The sequence below is a fragment of the Ochotona curzoniae genome, unplaced genomic scaffold (assembly GCF_017591425.1).
Source record: "Ochotona curzoniae isolate NIBS_2020 unplaced genomic scaffold, NIBS_Ocur_1.0 contig_2688, whole genome shotgun sequence".
NCBI classification, from domain to species: Eukaryota; Metazoa; Chordata; class Mammalia; order Lagomorpha; family Ochotonidae; genus Ochotona; species Ochotona curzoniae.
In genome coordinates, this window is record NW_024465553.1 from 5,742,187 (window position 1) to 5,755,739 (window position 13,553).

The 13,553-nt window shown below is 53.5% G+C and overlaps 1 pseudogene; it reads right to left on the reverse strand.

Moving 5' to 3' along the window:
* Positions 1-280: 280 nt before the first annotated feature.
* On the reverse strand, positions 281-13,302 carry LOC121152878 (annotated as a pseudogene).
* Between the last annotated feature and the right edge of the window lie 251 nt (positions 13,303-13,553).

A 13,553-nucleotide genomic window follows, 5' to 3' on the forward strand; every position in this document is an offset into this window, starting at 1 on the left:
GAATCAGTCCTTACAATGTTCTGATGGAGAACACAGGTCCCCAGCAGCCTGACTCATGAGGATGGTTAACAGTTTCAGCTGGGAAGTGGAGCGCCGATTGCTTGTCGGCTCAGCGTCCAGGGGTCCATAGCCTCTATGAGGGCTCTGATGTGTGCAGGGAGCCCGAGGACTGGGCAGGCAGCTGGGAGCTGCATCAACAGCATCAGGCAGTGGACACCCAGCTCCCGCGAGCCCTCCACCCCGCTAATGATGCAGCCTCCCATCTGATGTCACTGTGCGCGCTTCCTCTAAACTCTAGCCACCTCCTCGGCTGTCTCTGGAGGAGAGAGGGTGTTTGCTCCAGGAGGGGCTCTTTTTCTCCTGTGTGGGCCGAGAGCGTTGGGGTGTGCCTCCACTCCAGGGCACATGCCATCCTCACACCCCCTGCTGAGATGATGATACATGCTGGGAGCAGATTGCACATTTGTCTCCTGGGAGGCTGTGGGCGAGGGAGGCGGCTCTCTGCGTGTGAGCGTGGGGAGGGGTGTCTGCAGAACTGTGCTGGGGTGATGGGAGCTGCTGTCACTGCTGACTGCCCGCAGAGGCAACGGGAGGCAGATTACAAGGCTGGGTCGCGTGGCCCTGGATGTGGGTGCGAGAAGCTGCATGCGTACACACTTGGCTGTCAAAGTGGCGATGTTGGTTGCCCTGGTGACTGGGCTGGGAAGAGGGCTGGCCTTGCAAACAGCAGCAATGCTGCAAAGAAAATATAGGAAGCGCCAGTTAGGGCTTATCTTTGCTCTTTTTTTTTTTATTGGAGTCTGAGCACCATAAATGAAAGACATGGCTCATAAGTAGGATCTACCCTCGAAGCCTGCTGAGCTGGCATAGAAAACATGGGTCCTGATCTTAACTAATTAGCTCCAGGACCCAGGATAAGTCACTGCTCCTCTCTAAGTCTCCCGTAGACCAGTCACTCTCCAAGGTCCCATTGTGAAACACTGACTCTTGGGTCCTGCCTGGAGACATTGTGATTCAGTCATCCAGTCTGGAACTGGACCTTGAAATCCCCTTGTGAGCCATCAGCCTTGTACCCACTGCACCTTCGTTTCAAAACCAGCCCTGCCCGGCCTGAAGGGTCCCAGCTGTGGGATCCAAGGAGAAGCCTGGGCCTCAGTCTCCTTACCTCTGGAAGGCAGTCAGCACAGGCGAGTTACCATGAGGCCCAGACAGGCTGAGGCTGTAAGCACAGCCCAGAGCCCAGTGCATCAGGAGGAGCTGTCACTCCACAGGAATCCATAGTGTGGCTGGGGGCCTCCCCCACTCCCCTGAAGCTCCCTCTGGCTGTGCATGCTCCTCCAGCCAAATCCCACACCCAGGAAAATGGTCCCTGGCAGAAGAGGAGGAAACAGTGCTCACAGCTGGGATGCTCATGCCCAGTCGTAGTTCTGTTTACTCCGTTGCCATGACAATCCTAGCTGCACCAACCTCTGGAACAGAACAACTTCCTCTAACATCCAAGGGTTATAGATGCCAATGGCCAACTGACCAAGGCAGCAGGAGCCAAGAGGGCTCACAACCCCCACCCTGGTCACAACTCCATCGATCATATCAGGGCTCTGTTGCATCTCCCTTCAAAGTCCCACCATATAATGCATGTTGCAGCATACGACCGGCACTCTGCAAATGCCCATCGAGCTCATAAAAATTTAATTCTCTTGAATCTCTGGACAATGAACTTCTTTTAGGAAAGAGGTCAAGAAGAATTAGGCATCTGTCATTTGATTAACTCTCCATCTGTCTCCTTTGGAAAAGCTGCATGCTTTTTAAAAATTTATGTATTTGAAAGGCAGGGTCAGTAGATAAGGAGAAAGAGAGAGAGAGAGAGAGAGAGAGAGAGAGAGAGATTGTGCATCTGCTGGTTCCTCCCCAAGTTGCTGTAATGGCTGGGACTGAGTTAGGTTGAAACTTGGAGCGAGGAACTCCAACCAAGCCTCCTATGTGGGTGGCAGGGACCCACACACTCAGGTTGTCAGTCACTGCCTTCTCAGGCACATTAGCAAGGAGCAGGATGGGAAGTGGAACACTCCAATATGCGCCATAGGCAGTGGCTTAACCCACTATAATCCCTTGTAGTGGCATTTCGTTACCTTGATGTTAATATGGGGAATCTGCCACCTCAGGAAAGCCTGGAGCATGCAGATCCAACCTACCAGGCCCCGAAACTTCTAGGTAGTGTTAGCTCAACATGTTTGTTCTTGGAACCTTATCTGAAACAGAGTGGTTGTTAATACTTCAAACTCCTGACACAATGCTTCTTCCAGAAGCATGCTTTCCCTACCATGAATTTTTCATGCCTCATCAATCTCTGTCCTCTTGTTTCTGGAGGACTGCCTGTCTCTAGCAAGGAACGGGACTGAGGGACTCGAATGGGCTCAGCATTAAAGCTGACGAAACAATCTTGTGTAATTAACCTTCTTGGCTCAGACATTTGGAAAAATTACTTGAGGGATTGATCGATTCTGTTTGCCATTAATGGGAAATTCAGTTAATGGGACCTATGCTTAAGAAATCTCCTGTATTAGAGGCCTGGGCCCATCAGCCTGCCAGGTGCTCAGAGCTGGAGGAGCTGGCTAGCCCCCAGAATGGGTTCCCTGGAAGTAGGGTTTGGATGGGATACCCGAATACCAGTGATGCTGGGGGAAGCCCTTGGGCCATCCAGCAGTGTGATCTTCAGAGAGAAACAGGAAGACCTTTAAGGTCCAGACCAAAGTATCAGCTCATGTGAGAGACCAGAGTTGGGGAAGTTAGGACTGAACAATGCTGAATATCAAACCAAAGCTAGAGCTGGAGATCTACTTGACAGGCTATATCACTGTATCTACCAGAAAGTAGGAACAGGGAATAGGAAATGTTAGTCTGGACCATGGAACTAACAGATATGCAAGAGAACTAGATCTGGAGGCAGATTTTGTGGGAGATGTGTGGACCCATCCCTGTGATCTGAAATTTCAGTTGGGTTGCTTGGCAGCTGGGGAAGGTGTTAGGCTGAGCTAGGCAAGACCATGGACCCCTCTGACACTCATGAGTACTGGGATTGGGTGCAGGCTGGGTTGGCTCAGGCTGCAGCACCTGTAGACACACCCAAGAATGCAGTGTAGGGCACTCATACACAGGCTAGGACAGAGTGGGTAGTCTAGGACCAATAAGGACATAGCACCTGCTAGCATGTGTAAGGTCTGGGCCTGGGAGGGTCTGGTAGGGGAATTTGGGAAATTCTCCTAGTGGGCTGTAGCTCCCACTGGTGAACATGTGATTCAGCACAGATGTTGGTCAGATCAGACAGAGTAGCGCCACCCATTAGAAAGTGTGTGAGTTGGTTTTGGAAGGGGGTTTATTGGCCAGAGCCAGGTCAACTTTAGCTCACCGGCAAGTGCAGGAGCCAGGCTGAAATGTGGGCCATGCCAGGCTGTAGCACTTTATGACTGGGAGTGGGGCCAGGCTGCAGCATCTGATGGTAAAGGTCAAGACAGTGGATGGGTTATGCGGATTTGGGTCAGAGCAACCTGGCATACACAAGATCTATGACTGGAACAGGCCTGGTTGGGGAGTAAAGGGGATACCCTGCTAGATTGTGGTTTTCACTGGTGAGTGCAAGGGCCAGAATGGGGGAGGTGGTCTGGGTTGGACATGACTGCAGTGTCTCTTAGCATGAGTGTGGACGCGGTCTGGGGCATACCAGACTGGGTAGACTCCAGCACCCACTGGTGCTCATTGATCTAGGTTTCAGCTCCCACTGAAAGGGCCACCTGAGAGCTGTGTTAAGGCATGGACTAGGTATAACTGGGCTATAACACCCAACAGTAACAACTGGATTGGGTGTGGGCCAGTTGGGCAAGGCTACTGTTCCAGCCAGGACAAGACGTGGACTAAGTCAGGCTGGGCCAAGGATCCACCAGTGTGCCTGAGATCTGCCACTGAGAGGAGACCCAATGGAGCAGCTTAGGGAACTCTTTTGTCATGGTGCAGTCCCTGCAGATGAGTACAAGAACCAAAGGAAGAGGCAGCCCAGACCAAGCCAGGTTACAGTACCTGCCAGCATGAGTAGTTCAGATCTGAGGGCAGGCCAGGCTGGGCCAGTACATAAAACCCACTAGCAGATATGAGAACGACAATAGGGTACAGGACATGCTGGGTCTGGCTGCAGCACCAGCCAGTTCACACTAGGGCTGAGACTGGGGGCTGACTACACGAGGTTGGGAGGCAGCACCTCGTACCTCTGTGTGCCCTAGTGACACAAAAACTGGGAGGCCTTGGCCCCCAGCACTCTATTACATATTTTCCATTCAGTAAAAATAGTCATAAAGCTTCCCATGACTAAGCTAGAGCTAGGAGAGGCATTTAAAGGGAAAGGAGACGCGCCCCGTGTGTGTCTGTGTGAGACCCAAGTCTCCTGAGACAAGAGCGCCACAGCATTTTTACAAGTGCGGCTTCATGCAGTACACACAGCTAAGCTTGTCGAAAAGATCGGGAAAACATGAAATTAAAGGATGGCTATTTGAGGGGCTGGTGCAGAGGCCTATCAAGCTAGTCCTCCACCTGTGATGCTGGCATCCCATATGGTCGCCAGTTCAAGTCCTGGCTGCTCTACTTCTGATCTAACTCCCTGCTAATGGTCTAGGAAAGCAGTGAAGGATGGCCCAAGGCCTTGGGAGTGAGCCAGCAGGTGGAAAATCTTTCTCTGTAACTCTGGTATTTAAGTAAAAGATGAGCATTTTGTTTATTATTACTGAATTAATTTTCAAACAACTTTTGAAATACAATTTTTTTTTCATGGAATGCATTTTCTATGAGTAAGCCAGAACTGAGTATGGCTGTTCAGAAATGACTTCCGGGGGCTTGCACTGGGGTAGCAGTTACGACGCCATGTAGGATGCCTGTAGCCCCAGTCGAGTGCCTGGCTCGGCTCGTCCTTCTGTGGTTTCTGATTCCAGCTCCCTGCTAACGTGCGCCTTGAGAACGCGGCTGGATGGAGTTCTAGGCTTCTGGCTTTGGCCTGGTCCAGCACTGGCAACAGTGGACACTTAGGGAATAAGATATGGAAGATCTCCTTCTGTCTCTTCAAATGAAATAAAAAGTGAAAATTTAAAAGAAAATACTTGTAAGGGACAGCTGGCTCCTGGTTTCAGCTCAGCTCAGCTCTGGCTGTTGTAGCCATTTGGAGAGAGAGCTGGAGGAGGGAAGATCTTTCTCTCTGTCTCTCCCTCTCTTCCTGTAAATCTGCCTTTCCAATAAAAATAAATAAATATCAAATTTTTAAAAAGAGATAAAAGAGATGTTCTGTGCTACTCCAGGAAAAGTGCTTTAACTCAAAGCATAGCAGATGCTAGACAGTGTTGGCAGGTAAGACTCGCTCCTCTTCAAGCCACCTGCAGACCAACCTGCAGAGCAGTTCTGGAATGCTACAGCTCTGCACAGGCTCCGTGTCAGGTGACTGCTTTGCGAGAGCCTGGAGGGAGCCTGGAGGTAGGCACAGAACAGCTCTGCGTACTCAACTCCAGTTCTGCACACACAGGAACCTGGACACAAACAAGACCTGCCTCACATGGATCCAGCAGGTTGCTAAGCGACCACTGCTGCCTGGCAGGAACGTGTGACCATTCTGTTTCTTGTGTCAACTCCTTCTGCTAACATAATTAGAACTGGGGACTCAAACACAGCGTTTCGTTATGCATCCCCTGCACAGTCAAGTCCATTATTATCCAGGGGCCGCAAGAGTGCTTCCCAGAGCAAGGCAAAGGAACAGAGGGGTCAAGGGAGAGCTGAGACCCCGGAGAAGGGCAGAGGCAAATGTGATTCATCACATCTCAAGGCAGAGGCGTGACAAGGAACCACTCCCCAGCTTGTATGCTCACTCTATCCAGAGAGCCTGGAGTGCTCTCACCCATGGGTGCAGGCACCCAAGTCCTTGAGCCCTCAGGTGCTGTCCCCAAGCCCCAGGCAGCTCATTAACAGGAAGCTGCGATCTGGAGCAAAGCCAGGACTTGAACCCAGGGACTTCAACATTGGATGTAGGTGATCAAGTAGGGTCAGAGCCACCATGCCAAATACCTGCCCCTGAATGTATTTTTTGAAAAAGCTATTTTAGAGGTGGCCATCGGGCACAGTGGGCTAAGCCTCTGCTCCAACACCCGCACAGCATATCACAGCATGTGGGATTAAGCCCTGTGCCTGTTCACTTGTGCCCTAGTGTGCACCCTGGGAGGCAGCAGCTGGTGTTGGAGTCCAGGCAGAGATAGCCACAAAGTAAATCTGAAATGGGAAAATGGGAGGGGAGGAGACATGATGCCATAGCAAGCTAATCCCTGCTTGCAGCACCAGCATCTCATACAGGTGCCAGTTCAAGTCCCAGCTGCTCCACTTCCCAGCTCCCTGCTTATGGCCTGGGAAAGCAGTGGAGGATGGCCCAAGACCTCGGGACTCTGTACTCATGTGGGAGACCCAGAAGAAGCTCCTGGCTTCAGGCTGGACTAGTCTTGCCCTGCGGCCATTTGGGGAGTAGAACTGCACATAGGGAATTTCTCTCTGTGTCTCTCCCTCTGTCTCCTTGTAACTCTAACTTTCAAGTTAAAATAAAATAAATATTTTTAAAAAGAAAAACAAAAGCAGAGGGACCATTGCTATAGCAGAGTGGATAAAGTTATCACCAGCAGCACTGGCTTCCCATATGGGCTCTGGTTCAAATCAAGGCTGGTCCACTTCCACCCCAGCTCCCTGCTTGTGGCCTGGGAAAGCAATGGAAGATGGCCCAAGCGCTTGGGCCCTTGTACCCATATGGGAGATCCAGAAGAGGCTCCTGGCTCCTGACTTCAGATCTGGCTGTTGTTGCCATTTGAGAAGGGACCTAACAGAATGAAGATTTCTCTGTCTCTCTCCCTCTCTTTCTGCAATTCTGACTTCCAAGTAAATAAATCTTTGCAACTAAATAGAAAATTTCAAAGATGTAAAGGTAAAACCCACTCCCAAATCAATAAATTGAACAAGAAAACAAATACTACAACTTTTACTTGTTACTTTTTGAAACATGTATCAAGTTGAAAGATAGCCACCTCCCAAGCACAGGAGCGTGGATCTGCTGGATGTTGGGGTACGGTGATGCAGGGTTCTGCTGGATGTCGGGGTACAGTGATGTGGGGATCTGCTGGATGTCGGGGTACGGTGATGTGGGGATCTGCTGGGTGTTGGGGTACGGTGATGTGAGGATCTGCTGGGTGTGAGGTACGGTGATGTGGGGATCTGCTGGATGTGAGGGGTACGGTGATGTGGGGATCTGCTGGGTGTGAGGGCGTACGATGGTGTGGGGATCCCGAGGGACTGTGGGGACCATGGTACCTGGCACATCAGCAAGGAGCTGGATCAGAAGTGGAGCAGCTGGGACTCCAAGCAGCACCCATATGTGATGCTGGCATCACAGACAGTAGGACCTATTGCACCTTGATGCCAGTCTCATGAAAAAACAGATTAGTCAGTGAAGGTCTGGGACATGAGAAGGCACACAGCAGGAGTAAGGTGAAGCTGGGATGGCAGCAGGCCACACCTGGCCGCTTGACCCTGAGCCTCTGCTTCCCCAGCTGCTCCACAAATGAATCCAGACTTCCTGGCCTCTCCCCCTCCCCCAGGGCTGACTGGCCCAGGCAGTACTGTGACCCAGGGACTGGCGCCCTCTGCACTCTCCTCCTGCCAAGACTTGAAAGCCTGACTGAGCAAGCTGCTCCCTTGCCAGTGGCCAGTGAGCCAGTGGTGACCACAGGGGGTCCTTGCTCATTGGCAGCCCACAGGCTGAGTGTCCCACCCCCACATTCCCACCTGTTTTGTGCCCTGGGGCCGAGAGACTGCCCTGCCTCCACCTGGAAGCAGGAAGTCTTCCCCACCAGCGCAGACCCATCTGGCCCTGCCAGAAAACAGCAGCAGCCTCCGTGCTCAATGTATAATTGATGTGCCCCATTTCCATTGCCAAGGGCAGCCCAGAAAGCACACCTGATCCTGCACAGGCCACAGCCCTCTGGGATGGGTGCACCCCGCCCACAGCCACAGGCAACTTTGGGGAAGATCTGTGTTTTACTGGGCCGCCTCACTAGGCCAGGGACTGAGGGACCACAGCACAATTTCTCCTTTTTATTTGAAAGACAGAATTACGAAGAGAGAGAGAGAGAGAGAGATCTTCCATTCACAAGTTCACCCCCCAAAAGGCCACAATGACTGGAGCTGGGCTAGTCAAGGGCTTGAAGCCACAGTCGCCCCTGAACCATGAGCGCAGCTCTGGGTAGCAGGGCAAGGCTGGTCGGAGTGCCGGCCTTAGGTTAGGCAGTAAGAGGGCACCCACTTTCTGGCCCTTCAACCTCTAGAACCACAGGGGGGCATACATTTTTCTTTAAATCCTCCCAGTTGGAGCCAGAAGGAGCCAAGTCCACCAGGGGGCTAATACAGCCTCGAAAGCAGTGGAAGATGGCTCAAGTGCTTGGATGCCTGCACCCACGTGGGAGTCCCTCAGTGGAGCCCCTAGCTTTGGCCCGGCCCAGCCCCAGCTGTTGTGGCCATTAGGAGAGTCAACCAGCAGGTGAAAGATCTGTTTGTGTGTGTGTGTGTGTGTGTGTGTGTGTGTGTGTGAAAGTCCCTCCCTTCCTCTAACTCTGCCTTTCAAATAAATAAACAAATACATCTTTAAATAATAATAATAATGCAGAGGACCGTGCAAGCAGCCAGTGAGTGGTTATGCAGGGCCAGACGCCCCAGGAGAGGATGTTTGTTCTCACACTGCGGTTTGGGGTTAGGTCTCCAGCAGCACAGCTGGGGCACAGGACACCCCACGCAGTACCTCACAGTGCTCAGCAGAAGGCACTGCTGAACCCGGCTTCACCCACCGCCTTGCGACTCCCCCAGCCCCATCCCTGTCTGCCAATCAGACAACAGATCAATGGGCTCTACTTCGGCCCAGATGGCAGGCACAGAAAGTGGAGCTCTGAAGTCAGCTCACCCCTCCAGGACAGAGCAGGGCTGGAAGCTAAGGAGGGCAGGAGGTAACCAGGACGCCTGTGGACAGGGACAAGAAATCCCGGATGGTGCCTGTGGGTGGCACCCATGCACGGCTGGGCTGGACTAGTTTTCCTTGGCATCAAGCACAACTTTTCATCCAATCAAAAGGAGGGCAAGGAGCATGGCACTGGGAGGCCCCATGTGCCCGTGACATGCATCACGAATGCCAGGACACTTCCCCTGGCATAAACCAGGGCAGATTGTCCCGTCTGTCTCACCACCTGCCCTTCCCTCGCCTGGTGTCCCACAGATCTCACGCGGGGCGCCGTCCCGAGCAAGATCACAAAAGGCCTGCCTTTTTGCTCTCGGTCCTGGTGAGGGAGCAAGATGGACACTCCCACATGGTAACAAGTCAAGGGTACAGTAGCCGGCAGCCAGGCCCAGCGTGCTTGCCAGCGAGGTGCTCTCCTTCCCACCAGGTGCCCAGCTGCTGCCAAGGATCAGGATGGGCACTCGGGTGGGGGTGCCCAGCAGCCCTGGGAATGCCTCCAAAGCTGCAGACTGTCACCCTTCCAAAAGAACGCATTCGCCACCTGCTGGCCGGTGGGTTTAACGCTCTTCTCCACCACGGAGTGGCCCCAACCTCTTCCTGTCTATTACTCTAAGCCCCGGTTGTGTGCAGCAGCGGTGGCCACGCAGGAAATCGGGCTAAAGACTTAGGAGGGAATACAGCGGATTAGGAGTGCAAGAAACCGCCCCCAAGAAGGGGTCTGTGGGATTCCATGGGGAGGCAGTAATAAGGTCGGGAGCGGCTCAGAACCCAGATCCATCTGCAGCCGGCTCTGGGGAGGGTATGGAAATGAGAGCGCAGGCAGAAGCCGCCTCCCACCGCACCTGTGCCCCACTTGGCTCCCTCTGAACCCCTCTTCCTCTTGCTCAGCCTCCATGGAGGGCTGACTCTCCTGCTGCTCCTTGCTATACACCCAACCACCTTGCAGAGCCCCTTTGTCTCATGCTCTCTCTCCCACTACCCCAACCCAAAATCCAGAGGAGCCAGTAAAGGCTATGGATGAAATCAGAGGAATAGAAGGAGCTTGAGGGCGATCTGGACAGATGGGGGGGGGGGACACAGGGCCTTGTGGGTATTCCAAAAAACGTGGACTTTGTTCCAAGAGGGAGCACCGTTGGAGGTTTTTAAATAGATGGAATGACTTTAGAATATATATATTTTTAAAATGAAAAGCAGACATTGGTGTTCATTTTGGGAGCCTGGAATGATCCAGAAAAAAAAAACAAAAACAAAAACAAAAAACAGCTTTGATCCAGGTTTGCCAAGTACCCTTTCCCAAAGAAGTGAGGTAATGTCCCCTTCAGGGTTTCAAGGAACAAAGGGCCATTAAGGGCATGGGTGAGAGCCTCCTGCGAGAAGGCACTGCCCAACTTCTTCCCACACGAGACCTGAGGTTCAGACAAGCCTTCCCCAGGCCTCAGGAGGACCTGGCCACTCCCACGCTGCAAGCATCAGCCCACCTGCCTGCAACGGGGCGTGTACCTGAAACAAAGTCCACCAGAAGGCGATGTAGTCCTTCAGCCGACCGCCCTTCCCCAGACCCCCAACATGCCCCTCAAAACAATCTGTTCCGGGAGCACCCCACCTCACAATGCCAACAGTCAGAATCGGGCCAGTTGGGAGACAGCAACCTGGAACTCAATCCAGATGTCCAGCCTTGGGTGTCAGGGTGTGTGAGCTGCCACCTGCTGTCCCCGGAGGTGCAGGTAGCGGAAAGTTGGACAGGAAGCAGAGGTAGCTGGGCTTGAACCCCCACGCTGGGAACCCCAGGTAGCAATTAGACGCTGTACCACACATCCGCCCCAGTGAGCAAGGTAAGGCAAAAATATGAATATTAGTGATTATATTTACTGATTGATTTCATTTTATTTTCTTCCCAAATAATTAAAAATGTTCTTCGGTTTTTAAAGCCACTTTCCAAGTTTTTTTTTAAAGGGATGCTACCGCCCTCTAGGGGACGTTTTGTAGAGCCATCCATGGAGGGACGCTCTGACAGGCTAGATGTTAAGTAAACCCAAGGCTTTTGTTTTGTTTTGTTTTAACCACAAAGTTGGTGGCTGGTTGAAAAGGAGTACAAACTGACACAGAACTCCTGTAGCGCCTTGCTGACAAGAACTGAGCAAAGAGGAAAGTCCTTCCCTGCAGGCTCCCACAGCCCGGGCACTCGGAGGGCCAGCCTGGCTGCTCACTGACAGCCTGGGTGAGGCCTGGGTGCAAAGACAGGGGAGCCAGGGCACACTGGGCAGGGCTCACGCTGGACACATCTTCCAGGCCTCCGTGGGGCCAGGAGGGCCCAGAGTGAGGATCAGCGGTGGCTGCCTCTTCTGGGACCCGGGAAGCCTCCCTCCCCTGTGGGATGCACAGCCTGGTTCTCTGCCCATGGGTGACCAAGGCGGCTATTATGCACATGAGCTCTAGGATCTACAGGATCCGGAAATGGAAGGGCGGCAAGAGTGGCTGGGGATCAGAAAGAGCGCACCTAGCTCCTCCCACACACCATGACTGAAAGTCGCTTCCACAGCTGCGAACCCGCCACTTCCCTCCCCACTCCAATGACCTGGAACCCAGCTGGGACCTGCTCTCCCAGACTGCTCTGCATTTGGCACCACCCTCCTCTGCGAGACTTCCAGCCAGCATTCAGTGCCCAACTAGCCTGCTCATCCTCCAGGAAGCCCCGCAGCCATCGCACAGGACAGCGTCCTGCCTCCTCTGTGCTCTCAGCTCTGTCTGGACCCCTGTGGCCCCCGTGTCGCACTCACCATGTCCTCCTGATGTTGTAACCCAGGACAGGGCAGACCCTTCCTGTCCACCACAGCATCGATCTCAGGGCCACCACCAGGCTTTGGGGTGAGGGGTTGAGTCAGGGCTTCAGAGCTTGGCACACAAACTCTGCCCATGCCAATTGCCCAATTGGAGAGCAAGTGACCCATCCTGAGTCAGGCTCCCATCTGTGCCATGCCAAGCACCTGACAGGAACACTGGGTACACACATCTCCCAGGATGCCTCTGGACAAGGGACATAAGTAGGCAAACCAAAGGTAGAGCTGTTCTGCCTGCGAGGTCTGGTGCTGTTCATGCAGAAGGATCCAGGGCTCTGGGGACAGCGGCTGCTGCTCACTCACAGGAGCCTCTCACACCTCAAACCCTGAATGAAGGGTGCACGGAGGCCACGCACAGGTGCCCTCTGCCCACTGTTCCAGGGCCTTGGAGATAAGCCCTTGTAAGCCTGGGCCCAAACAAAGCATGCCATCTACTGCTTCTGGACCTGGTCCACCTGCCATCTCCCCTGGTCCCTCCAAGACAGCTGGGACAAGGAGACAAAGTCCACAGCTGACTACTCCCCACTGGCCTGCCTCCCCGCCCAAATGGGAAGTGAACACAGGAGCTGTGTTTGCATATGATTGTTTTCATGTTTCTCTGAGCTCCAGGGATGTATCAGGGTGAGGGTTTGCCAGGGGCTCCTCTTCAGCATCCGGCTCTGTTGGAGGGGGGGAGTCTCCTTTTCTTAAACGCGCTACCAAGGCACCCACAGCTGCCCCAGCTGCTCCCAGGATGGCATTGGTTGATGCGGCGAGTCCCGCAGCACCTGCAGAAGAGACAGAGGGTGAGCCCTGAGCTGAACAGGGAGACAGGCAGCAGCACCCAGGCTTTGAGGCTAATGACACCCTGGACACTCACCCGCGGACTGCAGCGTGGCCACCAGGCTACCGCAGCCACTCCACCCCCATTGGCCACAGCTGCGGCAGACATCATGCTGGAAGCGATGGAGGAGGCAGCGATGCCCCCCGCGGTGAAGCCCAAAGCACTCAGGACCACGGGCGCGCCTGCCACTGCAACAGCTGAAAAAGAAAAGCATCACAGAGCCTCTGAGAGACCACATGCAGCTCCGGAGCGCTGAAAACTGGCAGGTGAAGGGCCGCCTCCTTGCCTCCTGCCACCTGTCCTCCCTGCCACCCTCCAACCGCCTTCTGCCACACCGCCTGACACAATGAACCCAACCCCCACCCCCGAGGCTTCAGTCAGGGAATGAGTGGCCACGGCTTGGAATCTGAGAACTCACTTGCTCCAGCAGCAGCATAAAGTCCTTCTCGCAGCCCTAAATGAGACAAGAGAAAAAAGGGACAAAGGCAGGAGTGGGTCAGCAAGTGACCGCGCTGCCCTCGCTTCGCAGGTAAGGAGAGACACTCACCAACCATGGTGGAGCCGAGCCTGTTCCAACACAAATAAGCAAAGTCAACAACGCTCGGGGATTTATAGCTCCTACTGACACCACTGGACCCTGCCCGCCCCAGGCAGACTCCACCCACCTCCCGGCCTCTATAATTGGTCCGTATACATAGATTAACTCACAGCAAGCCTTTTTGGGAGTGCTCTGTGTAACCTGGTCCAGTATGAAAGAGCAGAGAAGTTGTGGCCTGGGTCAGGAGGTGAGAATTTTACACAAAGATCAAAACAGGATGTGCAGTAGGGA